Source organism: Pecten maximus, chromosome 16 (assembly GCF_902652985.1).
Source record: "Pecten maximus chromosome 16, xPecMax1.1, whole genome shotgun sequence".
Classification (NCBI taxonomy): domain Eukaryota; kingdom Metazoa; phylum Mollusca; class Bivalvia; order Pectinida; family Pectinidae; genus Pecten; species Pecten maximus.
Window position 1 is genome coordinate 25,477,081 of NC_047030.1, and position 13,881 is coordinate 25,490,961.

The 13,881-nt window shown below is 36.9% G+C and overlaps 1 protein-coding gene across 1 annotated transcript in view; it reads left to right on the forward strand.

Annotated features, from left to right (window-relative positions):
* The first annotated feature begins 1,683 nt into the window (after nucleotides 1–1,683).
* Nucleotides 1,684–13,881, forward strand: part of LOC117345114 (neprilysin-1-like) — a 66,708-nt gene continuing 54,510 nt past the window's right edge. The window contains exon 1 of the mRNA XM_033908073.1: nucleotides 1,684–2,345. The gene's annotated coding sequence lies outside the window, so the exon portion shown is untranslated. The remainder of the gene's footprint in view (nucleotides 2,346–13,881) is intronic.

Consider the following 13,881-nt stretch of genomic DNA (forward strand, 5'->3'; position numbering starts at 1 on the left):
AATCTGTCTCGGCAAATTCTACACTGCTGTGAAAAACCAATCGGTGTCTCCTCGCAGATTCAGAAACAATCATCGCTATGTGTTGACGCTAACACTAGGAAGTGATCTGATAGCAGTTCCGGGAAGGCTGGACGCGCCGTAATCACTGCTTAATGATATCGAAAGACATCTAGCGACTGGTGCCAGGTCCCACGAGGTCCAGTCATCATCCGAACGCTAACGCCACTCGTCAAATTAGACACCTAAAATGGAGTCCCAGAACAAAAATATCAAATTGTTCCCTTTTTATGAAATTCTTCATCGTCATAGATTTTACCAAGAGCTCTGTCATGAAATTAATTGACAAGGATTTCATCTATTATATGCAATAGCAGGATTATTGTTAGTCCGACCTAGTGTTTATTTCGCGTACAGGGATAGTCTGAGTAAAAATGTTTACTAAAGAATTGGTACAGAATTAGAGTTATCGTCAAGAAGGACGAGCACTATTAGATTTAAACCATTTTAGATAACTAGGAATTAGAGTGTACATAAGCGGGTTTTTTGGGTTTTCTTTTTTTCTTTTCTAATTTAGAACTGATTTGAGTGAGAAATTAAAAAAAAAATAAAAAAAAAAAAAAGTAAATTGAGCGTATCACTTCCAGTTAGCATGACCTGTCAATAACTATATTGAAATCGATGTCAGGTGTAAACCTTCCAACATGTTCCTTTCTTGGACATTTCTTTAGAGGCTGATTTCATCAAAGATCTTATCAGAAGAAGCCAAACGACCCTGCCAAATTCATCAATTTTAAATTTTAAATCAAACAAGATCTCGAGCCTCTCCCAAAACAGCAGCTTACCTTGATATTTTCCCAAAACGTAATCCACAGAGAAAGTGTACAGCTAAGCTGCCATAGCAATATATGGGTAATTAACTTCAATGATAGCAATTTCTCTATTGTACCTAGATAGTACAAAAACAATCCAGTTTCATCAATGTCACCATATATTCGTAAGCAGGGGTTTGTTCCCAACATCACGATTTCACTGATAAATGTCGACATTTTTTACTGTCTGGAAATAATGATTAAGACTTTATGTCATACTGATTAACGAAACACACTTGGTACCCATAGACGATCGTTTTGCATTTGTCAATTGGTGTTTCTTCAACAGCTCAAGTCATGACGAATACGATATAGAGTAATTATCACATTCGATAAAAAAAAAATTCCGAGGAGACAATAGTTATCTCTGACAATAGCCCTTGTACCATCGTTCGGTTAAACTAAACAATAACTGGAATAGTCAAAACAAAAATCTATGGTGTCTCATTACTGTCATTTTCGCCTTTTCGCTGTTGAAAAAAAACAACAACAAAACAAACAAACAAAAATAATGTGAAAATCTTCTATCTTAATACGCAAAAAGGCAAAAATCGGATATTGCATTCGCGCTTTTTTCGCGTATTCAGCCGGGAAAAGGCGAAAATGACAAATAAGCTACTAGATATATCGTAAAGCAGAAAATGCTATCAAAAAAACAAACAGCTGTAACAAATATGTGATCAGCTGATACCTTCAGACACTGCTGACATTGTCAAGAACACCAAACCGCGCTCGACAGTATTGGTATATATATTGCTGCCAAGGCATAGATGTACTGCGTTGTGTCAGCGGCCGGGATAATAACGGCCAAACGTCAGCAGCCCAAGTATCAGAACGGGTCTGCCATACAGTGTCTGTGTTATACATAAACAGCAAATGAGAGTATTGAATAAATGACGGTGGTCAATGTTTGACCTGTGGTCAAGAAATGGCACTGTAAAGTGGATTGTAGCGACTGGTTGTTCCCACTCAGAATTGGATATTGGCGTCCTAAATTCTATAGGCCAATGATGCTTATGGCAGCGTGAGGTGTGTATGTCCCGCTGTGAACTTGTACATGTTTCTATAGGATCGAAAACGGGCGTTCCGACACATTATTGAAGACAATCATTCGAAAAACGCACAATCAGGGACAAGAGTTCGGTGACGTATGCGATCGAAGACAAGAGTTCGGCAGCGTATGATCGAAGACACGTGTTAGGCAATTAATGACGTTCTGCTGGCAGTGATTGTGTTTTCATAATTGTGTTTATGGGCGTGTAGGTTTGGACCTTGTGTGTAGAGAATTCCCCTGGATATGTAATCCCATACAAACACACGACCTAGGTACAAGTTTATAAAGAATATAGCAGTCCTGTCGCCTTTAAAATGGATTGGGCTATTTTTCTATGTTGAAAAATTTGTGTTGATAAGTGCCTTTTGAATGGAATAACCTCAAGCATCACATATATTTAACTCTGAACGGATACAACACAGGTATGTATTTCGAGCATGCTATAGCTAAACATGTGTAAGATCACGCTAACCTCTTCGATCCACATATGAATGCCTATTCTACTGTAAATAAAGTATTGTTAGATGTTCACGGATTATTTACGGGAGTTAGACTAGTAGGGAATGCCCTATAGGAAATGTATAATATCTGAGAGAACACGCGATAATATGTCCGTGAGGCTGTATTTAATGTCCCCGTTCAGGAATAAAGACCCTGCACGCTGTTGAACGGTACTGCCATTGTGAAATTCATTGACGTAGAAGGTTTATGGGAAACATTGTCGAACGGAAACCAATGGCATTGAAAAACTCATGAATGTGGATGTTTTAAAAGGTATATATGCATACGTTCTGCTGGTCAAAATCAAAAGCGACATGTGGTTTCTGGAGATGCATATTGACAAAGATATTAAGAAATGTATACGTTTCACCGAAGTCATCATGATGTTATATTTGAAAATATTTTCTTTATTATATCAGTTCAACTTACAGCATTACATATTCACTGATGGGACAAGCGAATCAGTGAGTGATCGCTGCCCTGTTTAACACTAAGAGAACGCTGCATTGTTGGTACACTTATCATTTTCGTGCTTTTCAGAGTATTTTTTATGTATTTGTTTTAATTGCTGCTTTGAATTTTTTTTTTTTTTTTTGATCGAAAATCTGCAGTAGTAGTACAAATCTTGATTGTTGAAAAGTCAGAAGGATTTTTGAAAAGGTTTCATTGTAATATGAATAAGTATAGAAGGTTCAGAATTAACTGTTTCGAAAATAATATGCTGTATAAATGCGTTTTGTGTGACATCCTTTGTCAATCTTTTACATTCATCAATATTTTTTGTCTACCAGTGATAAAATAAATAATATAGTAGGAATTGGTCAGTCGGGGATACACATATCAATTATCGAGGACGTTTGTCAGTCAGGGTACAAATATAAATTATAGAGGACGTTTGTCAGTCAGGGTAAAAATATAAATTATAGAGGACGTTTGTCAGTTAGGGTACAAATATAAATTATAGAGGACGTTTGTCAGTCAGGGTACAAATATAAATTATAGAGGACGTTTGTCAGTCAGGGTACAAATATAAATTATAGAGGACGTTTGTCAGTTAGGGTACAAATATAAATTATAGAGGACGTTTGTCAGTCAGGGTACAAATATAAATTATAGAGGACGTTTGTCAGTCAGGGTACAGATATAAATTATAGAGGACGTTTGTCAGTCAGGGGTACAAATATAAATTATAGAGGACGTTTGTCAGTCAGGGTACAGATATAAATTATAGAGGACGTTTGTCAGTGAGGGTACAAATATAAATTATAGAGGACGTTTGTCAGTGAGGGTACAAATATAAATTATAGAGGACGTTTGTCAGTCAGGGAAACAAATATAAATTATAGAGGACGTTTGTCAGTCAGGGATACATATATAAATTATCGAGGACGTTTGTAAGTCGTTACAAATATAAATTATAGAGGACGTTTGTCAGTCAGGGTACAAATATAAATTATAGAGGACGTTTGTCAGTCAGGGTACAAATATAAATTATAGAGGACGTTTGTCAGTTAGGGTACAAATATAAATTATAGAGCACGTTTGTCAGTCAGGGTACAAATATGAATTATAGAGGACGTTTGTCAGTCAGGGTACAAATATAAATTATAGAGGATGTTTGTCAGTCAGGGGTACAAATATAAATTATAGAGGATGTTTGTCAGTCAGGGGTACAAATGTAAATTATAGTGGATGTTTGTCAGTCAGGGTACAAATATAAATTATAGAGCACGTTTGTCAGTCAGGGTACAAATATGAATTATAGAGGACGTTTGTCAGTCAGGGTACAAATATAAATTATAGAGGATGTTTGTCAGTCAGGGGTACAAATGTAAATTATAGAGGATGTTTGTCAGTCAGGGGTACAAATGTAAATTATAGTGGATGTTTGTCAGTCAGGGTACACATATAAATTATAGAGGACGTTTGTCAGTTAGGGTACAAATATAAATTATAGAGAACGTTTGTCAGTCAGGGATACAAATATAAATTATAGAGGACGTTTGTCAGTCAGGGTACAAATATAAATTATAGAGGATGTTTGTCAGTTAGGGTACAGATATAAATTATAGAGGACGTTTGTCAGTGAGGGTACACATATAAATTATAGAGGATGTTTGTCAGTCAGGGTACAAATATAAATTATAGAGGACGTTTGTCAGTCAGGATACAAATATAAATTATAGAGGACGTTTGTCAGTCAGGGTACAAATATAAATTATAGAGGATGTTTGTCAGTTAGGGTACAAATATAAATTATAGAGGACGTTTGTCAGTGAGGGTACACATATAAATTATAGAGGATGTTTGTCAGTCAGGGTACAAATATAAATTATAGAGGACGTTTGTCAGTTAGGGTACAAATATAAATTATAGAGGACGTTTGTCAGTCAGGGTACAAATATAAATTATAGAGGACGTTTGTCAGTCAGGGTACAAATATCAATTATAGAGGACGTTTGTCAGTCAGGGTACAAATATCAATTATAGAGGACGTTTGTCAGTCAGGGTACAACTATCAATTATAGAGGACGTTTGTCAGTCAGGGAAACAAATATAAATTATAGAGGACGTTTGTCAGTCAGGGTACAAATATAAATTATAGAGGACGTTTGTCAGTGAGGGTACACATATAAATTATAGAGGATGTTTGTCAGTCAGGGTACAAATATAAATTATAGAGGACGTTTGTCAGTCAGGATACAAATATAAATTATAGAGGACGTTTGTCAGTCAGGGTACAAATATAAATTATAGAGGATGTTTGTCAGTTAGGGTACAAATATAAATTATAGAGGACGTTTGTCAGTGAGGGTACACATATAAATTATAGAGGATGTTTGTCAGTCAGGGTACAAATATAAATTATAGAGGACGTTTGTCAGTTAGGGTACAAATATAAATTATAGAGGACGTTTGTCAGTCAGGGTACAAATATAAATTATAGAGGACGTTTGTCAGTCAGGGTACAAATATCAATTATAGAGGACGTTTGTCAGTCAGGGTACAAATGTAAATTATAGAGGACGTTTGTCAGTTAGGGTACAAATATAAATTATAGAGGAATTTGTCAGTCAGGGTACAAATATAAATTATAGAGGACGTTTGTCAGTCAGGGTACAAATATCAATTATAGAGGACGTTTGTCAGTCAGGGTACAAATATCAATTATAGAGGACGTTTGTCAGTCAGGGAAACAAATATAAATTATAGAGGACTTTTGTCAGTCAGGGTACAAATATATATTATAGAGGACGTTTGTCAGTGAGGGTACAAATATAAATTATAGTGGATGTTTGTCAGTCAGGGTACACATATAAATTATAGAGGACGTTTGTCAGTTAGGGTACAAATATAAATTATAGAGGACGTTTTTTTAGTCAGGGTACAAATATAAATTATAGAGGACGTTTGTCAGTCAGGGGTACAAATATAAATTATAGAGGATGTTTGTCAGTCAGGGATACAAATATCAGTTATCGAGGACGTTTGTCAGTCAGTGTACAGATATAAATTATAGAGGACGTTTGTCAGTCAGGGTACAAATATAAATTATAGAGGACGTTTGTCAGTCAGGGTACAAATGTAAATTATAGAGGACGTTTGTCAGTTAGGGTACAAATATAAATTATAGAGGAATTTGTCAGTCAGGGTACAAATATAAATTATAGAGGACGTTTGTCAGTCAGGGTACAAATATCAATTATAGAGGACGTTTGTCAGTCAGGGTACAAATATCAATTATAGAGGACGTTTGTCAGTCAGGGAAACAAATATAAATTATAGAGGACTTTTGTCAGTCAGGGTACAAATATATATTATAGAGGACGTTTGTCAGTGAGGGTACAAATATAAATTATAGTGGATGTTTGTCAGTCAGGGTACACATATAAATTATAGAGGACGTTTGTCAGTTAGGGTACAAATATAAATTATAGAGGACGTTTTTTTAGTCAGGGTACAAATATAAATTATAGAGGACGTTTGTCAGTCAGGGGTACAGATATAAATTATAGAGGACGTTTGTCAGTCAGGGTACAAATATAAATTATAGAGGACGTTTGTCAGTCAGGGTACAAATGTAAATTATAGAGGACGTTTGTCAGTCAGGGGTACAAATATAAATTATAGAGGACGTTTGTCAGTCAGGGTACAAATATAAATTATAGAGGACGTTTGTCAGTCAGGGTACAAATATAAATTATAGAGGACGTTTGTCAGTCAGGGTACAATATAAATTATAGAGGACGTTTGTCAGTCAGGGTACAAATATAAATTATAGAGGACATTTGTCAGTCAGGGTAAAAATATAAATTATAGTCTTACAGACTTAGGGACTATTTTGAGTGACAAAAACGAGGAAATGGGGAATCTTCATACATTGAACCCCAAACCCTGGGAGTGGTGAGGGGTGGGGATACACTCAACGCTGTTATGTCTGTCAACACATATCTACTCCAATCGATTTTCTCTCAAGATGTTTCACTTACACATCTTCAATTCATTTGCAATGCAACCAAAAAAAAATCCGTCGCTTCAATGTTCCGGACGTAGAAGCTGCATAAGAACATCTCCTAATAGTTTTACCGCAATGGTCCACGAGTTTTGCACGAATGGTTCAATTAGCGTTCCATATATAATTTGCGGTGCCAAAGACGCCGGTACTGATTGCTGTGTTCGCATCAGTGAAAGACATAATTCCCCGCCAGACGCTTCCTGTTTCACCGAGATATACACACACCACTCTCCATAGGTCTGTCCATTCACACAGTTATCCAAAAAAAAACAATCTGAAACAATAAAAATGCCTAAAGACCAAAATTCATAAAAGAAAAGCAAACATTCAAAAGCAAACAAAATCATATAATCAACCAAACACTAAAAGGGGAAAAAACAAATACGAAAATCAAATATAAATCTTCATAAACCACAAAAAAGCACGATGTTAATTTCAATTTAAAAACATTAAACTCATTGCTAGTAAACGCTTCATGATATAGGATTTTTTTTCTGCTATCACAGGCGGGGCATCTCTTTCATATATACATATGTATCCCTCTGCTAGTGGGGTATACGCGCGTGTTCGGTGGAAGTGAATCGAACGCACCTTTGTTTAAGCACCTTACTTCCGCCTGAGCCGGTTAAAGTAATTAGCATGTGATGAGGTGAAGACATTATTGGGTGTGAAAAGAGAGCGATTACCGCCAGAGACAAGCTAAATGATTGATTACTTAAACAGTTCTTCAGTAAATTGCTTAAATACATTAAAGAGAAATTGTTTTTTACAAGTCTATCTAATGTATTTATACTATGACACAGTTGAGTAAATTGTTGAATTTATTCTCATAACCAGCTAATAGGTTTTCCCTCGGCTGTTAGAGATTAACTACAACTTAAACTGGTACTTAAATATTAATAAACTTCAATTGTGACGGACAGTGAATACCACCTGCTCTATGTATGGTTTGGGTTTGTAACAGGAAAGTAAGTTGTGTGCCTCCGCTTTGGATCGAACCCGCAACCCTCTGTGATCGCATCACTTTACACTTTTTAGAATAAAACCTGCAACACTTTCCCCTCTTTGAAATGTGTTCGCCCCCGAACACACATCAACCCAGGTTTTATCTCAAACGAAGCCTCTGATTCTCTTATAAAGCTTGGGATTTAAGTGGTTAACGGTACCAAATGTGACAGGGGAAAGGATAGCGTGAATCGAACCCACCGCTTACTGGTCCGCAGCTTTTCCGACTGAGCTAAAAGGAAATTACATCATCAATTCAAACATCTGTATTTGTATAAAGATATCAAAGACATCTGTATTTGTATAAAGATATCAAAGACATCTGTATTTGTATAAAGATATCAAAGACATCTGTATTTGAATAAAAGTATCTGTACATTGTATTGGAGTATTAGAATAAAGATATCGATATTTGAGTAAAGATATCTTTCTTATATGCTGTGCAAACTTCCTTTTATGCGGTGCAAACTTCCTTATATGCGGTGCAAACTTCTTTATACTATGTGCAAACGTCTGTATGATGATGACCAAACCCGGAACTTTTTGAGTGGATGAATCCTACAACGACACCGTACAGAGAGCGTCAAAGCAACCCAGACTCCAGAAACTCCAAACAAAATCGTGCTTGAAGATTTGAAACATGGTATATAATCATGAAATATTAGAGTTTCTTTAGCTGTATAAATAATTTGAAGAAGTTATTTTTCATTATTGCATTAAGCATATTTATGGACTGATAACATAAATTTCCAAGTCAATGAAAATGCTATTAACAATCATGATTAAATACCGTTGTCTTAGCATACAGTGAGGACGTTAAGTATACCAAACTTTCCCACTAGAAAACAGACTTTGTAATTTGTTTCTATGTGTGGAAAATGAAGCCTGTTTTTCACAACTTTTCCAATAAGCACTCGCTTCAGATTAAAAACCTCGATGTTTATAATATACATGTATCTCAAATAATAGTCTATAAGTGAGTGGTTTTGCTTCTTGTTTTTCAACCACGGATTTAGTTATACATACTAATATTTGTCCGTGCTTCAAAAACAAAAACAAAACAAAACCAAAACCCAAAACATGCATAAAACAAAAGATAATATACATATACGTCGCAAGTTTTAATTGTAAGTAGTTTATATAGGGATACGGTTGCCTTCTAGCCCTTTAGTTCTGTCTGAACCGGCTGACTAGTTAAACCGGGGGTCGCGGGTTCGATCCCGGTGGAGGCACACTACTTGTTTTTCTGTTATATTTGGTGCCGTTGACCACTCCAGCGGTGCAAGCAATAGGAAAATGAGAGGCTTTGTTGGGGATAAAACCTGGGTTCATGTGTGTTCGGGGCAGGTTTAATTGTAAATAGTGTACATAGTGATACGGCCCCCTTGCTTCAAGTGTCGGTGATGGGGGAATGTCCCTTTAGCTAAGTCGGTAGAGCGGCGGACCAGTAAGCAAGGGTCGCGGGTTCGATCCCTCTTCACTTTTACGTTGTTCGTAGCATATGAAATGTGGCAGTAGAATAATGATGTCATTATGCAGGGCACATGTCATCACGGATATGATATATGTGATCATGTGGAACCCGACAATGCAAAGTGAAGACAATGCTTGTCACATAAGGATAAACAATAAGAATTTCAGCCGATATACGTATACATTGTAGATGTAATACTTTGTTAATTTTACAAGGTGTTTATATCTTTTTTTTTTTGTATTTTCTTTTGGAATGGGGGATGTATAATTTACAGTCTATATATTGGATTAGGCCCTAATATTGGCCTAGTTTGTAGCATATTTTGCAGACGCGTTGTGTCATTATTTTATATTTTTCAAATGTTATACATAGGCGTCTCTTGGTTTATAGTTATACATGTTCACTTATAAGACTACAAAGCTTGTTTGGGATAGACTGGGATATCAAAAGAAATATACAGAACTGACATATTTCCTAAACCTTATGGTTTTAGTATTCAGGTTGAATGGCAACCTTACCTTGGAAGGACATTTCAAAACATAACAACACGAATTGTCGATCATGTTCTCGCGTGGTACATATGCTACGGACATGAATCTCATTATCCGATAACTGATTCTAGAAGGAAGATAATAGGTCACCTATTAAGAACCAAAGAAGATATTACGTTAATGGACACCAAAGAGTCTCTTAGATCTTATGTGGCTGTTAAAATTGCATTTCAACTTAGAACAGACATGCAGTTAAGAATATTGAGAATTGGTATTATATCTCTCTGTCGGAGCTGTATATATGATCGTGGCGAGTCATGCTTTTCTCTTCAAACTGCTCAAAGTCTTGGTGTTTTGCGGTGTACCGGAAACCCATTTTCACACTAAATTAAACAGCCTGAGGTTGATCTTGTGTAACCGGAAGCGGTGTTATCAGCCAAACAGGTTTATTTACGGAAGATAGCTGTTGAATATAAAGGTATAGATATGTATGGTTGTCACACACATTCATTAACCCTAACAATTAACTCTGGCGTGTAATGAAGTGATCGCCATCAACACAAGATGTGATTGAGGTTCCAGATTTCTGTCAGAATGTTCATTAAACGGTACATCATTTCAGGTGTGAGGTCCATAATAATTGACAGATGATGAACATACCTACATCTTAGTACACAACAACACAGACAGACCAGTAAACAGTACAACATTACAGTACACTATAGTACACTACAACACAGACAGACCAGTAAACAGTACAACACCACAGTACACTATAGTACACTACAACACAGACAGACCAGTAAACAGTACAACACTACAGTACACTATAGTACACTACAACATAGACAGACCAGTAAACAGTACAACACTACAGTACACTATGGTACACTACAACACAGACAGACCAGTAAACAGTACAACACTACAGTACACTATAGTACACTACAACACAGACAGACCAGTAAACAGTACAACACCACAGTACACTATAGTACACTACAACACAGACAGACCAGTAAACAGAACAACACCACAGTACACTATAGTACACTACAACACAGACAGACCAGTAAACAGTACAACACCACAGTACACTATAGTACACTACAACACAGACAGACCAGTGAACAGTACAACACCACAGTACACTATAGTACACTACAACACAGACAGACCAGTAAACAGTACAACACTACAGTACACTATAGTACACTACAACACAGACAGACCAGTAAACAGTACAACACTACAGTACACTATAGTACACTACAACACAGACAGACCAGTAAACAGTACAACACCACAGTACACTATAGTACACTACAACACAGACAGACCAGTAAACATTACAACACTACAGTACACTATAGTACACTACAACACAGACAGACCAGTAAACAGTACACAACAACACAGACAGACCAGTAAACAGTACAACACCACAGTACACTATAGTACACTACAACACAGACAGACTAGTAAACAGTACACTACAACACAGACAGACCAGTAAACAGTACAACATCACAGTACATTACAACACAGAGAGACCAGTAAACAGTATAACACCACAGTACATTACAACACAGACAGACTACTAAACAGTACAACAACACAGTACACTACAACACAGACAGACCACTAAACAGTACAACAACACAGTACACTACAACACAGACAGACCAGTAAACAGTACAACACCACAGTAAACTATAGTACACTACAACACAGACAGACCACTAAACAGTACAACACCACAGTACACTACAACACAGACAGACCAGTAAACAGTACAACACCATAGTACACTATAGTACACTACAACACAGACAGACCACTAAACAGTACAACACCACAGTACACTACAACACAGACAGACCAGTAAACAGTACAACACTACAGTACACTATGGTACACTACAACACAGACAGACCAGTAAACAGTACAACACCACAGTACACTATATTACACTACAACGAGGACAAACCAGTAAACAGTACACCATAGTACGCTATAGTACACTACAACACAGACAGACCAGTAAACAGTACAACACCATAGTACACTATAGTACACTACAACACAGACAGAAAAGTAAACAGTACAACACCACAGTACACCATAGAAAACTACAACACAGACAGACCAGTAAACAGTACAACATCACAGTACATTACAACACAGACAGACCAGTAAACAGTACAACACCACAGTACACTTTAGTACACTACAACACAGACAGACCAGTAAACAGTACAACACTACAGTACACTATAGTACACTACAACACAGACAGACCAGTAAACAGTACAACACCACAGTACACTATAGTACACTACAACACAGACAGACCAGTAAACAGTACAACACTACAGTACACTATAGTACACTACAACACAGACAGACCAGTAAACAGTACACAACAACACAGACAGACCAGTAAACAGTACAACACCACAGTACACTATAGTACACTACAACACAGACAGACTAGTAAACAGTACACTACAACACAGACAGACCAGTAAACAGTACAACATCACAGTACATTACAACACAGAGAGACCAGTAAACAGTACAACACCACAGTAAACTATAGTACACTACAACACAGACAGACCAGTAAACAGTACAACACTACAGTACACAATAGTACACTACAACACAGACAGACCAGTAAACAGTACAACACTACAGTACACTACAACACAGACAGACCAGTAAACAGTACAACACCACAGTAAACTATAGTACACTACAACACAGACAGACCAGTAAACAGTACAACACTACAGTACACTATAGTACACTACAACACGGACAGACCAGTAAACAGTACAGCACTACAGTACACTATGGTACACTACAACACAGACAGACCAGTAAACAGTACAACACTACAGTACACTATAGTACACTACAACACACACAGACCAGTAAACAGTACAACACTACAGTACACTATAGTACACTACAACACGGACAGACCAGTAAACAGTACAACACTACAGTACACTATGGTACACTACAACACAGACAGACCAGTAAACAGTACAACACCACAGTACACTATAGTACACTACAACACAGACAGACCAGTAAACAGTACAACACTACAGTACACTATAGTACACTACAACACGGACAGACCAGTAAACAGTACAACACTACAGTACACTATAGTACACTACAACACAGACAGACCAGTAAACAGTACAACACCACAGTACACTATAGTACACTACAACACAGACAGACCAGTAAACAGTACAACACTACAGCACACAATAGTACACTACAACACAGACAGACCAGTAAACAGTACAACACTACAGTACACTATAGTACACTACAACACAGACAGACCAGTAAACAGTACAACACCACAGTACACTATAGTACACTACAACACAGACAGACCAGTAAACAGTATAACACTACAGTACACTATAGTACACTACAACACGGACAGACCAGTAAACAGTACAACACTACAGTACACTATAGTACACTACAACACAGACAGACCAGTAAACAGTACAACACCACAGTACACTATAGTACACTACAACACAGACAGACCAGTAAACAGTACAACACTACAGCACACAATAGTACACTACAACACAGACAGACCAGTAAACAGTACAACACTACAGTACACTACAACACAGACAGACCAGTAAACAGTACAACACCACAGTACACTATAGTACACTACAACACAGACAGACCAGTAAACAGTACAACACCACAGTACACTATAGTACACTACAACACAGACAGACCAGTAAACAGTACAACACCACAGTACACTATAGTACACTACAACACAGACAGACCAGTAAACAGTACAACACTACAGTACACTATAGTACACTACAACACAGACAGTCCAGTAAACAGTACAACACCACAGTACACTATAGTACACTACAACACAGACAGACCAGTAAACAGTACAACAC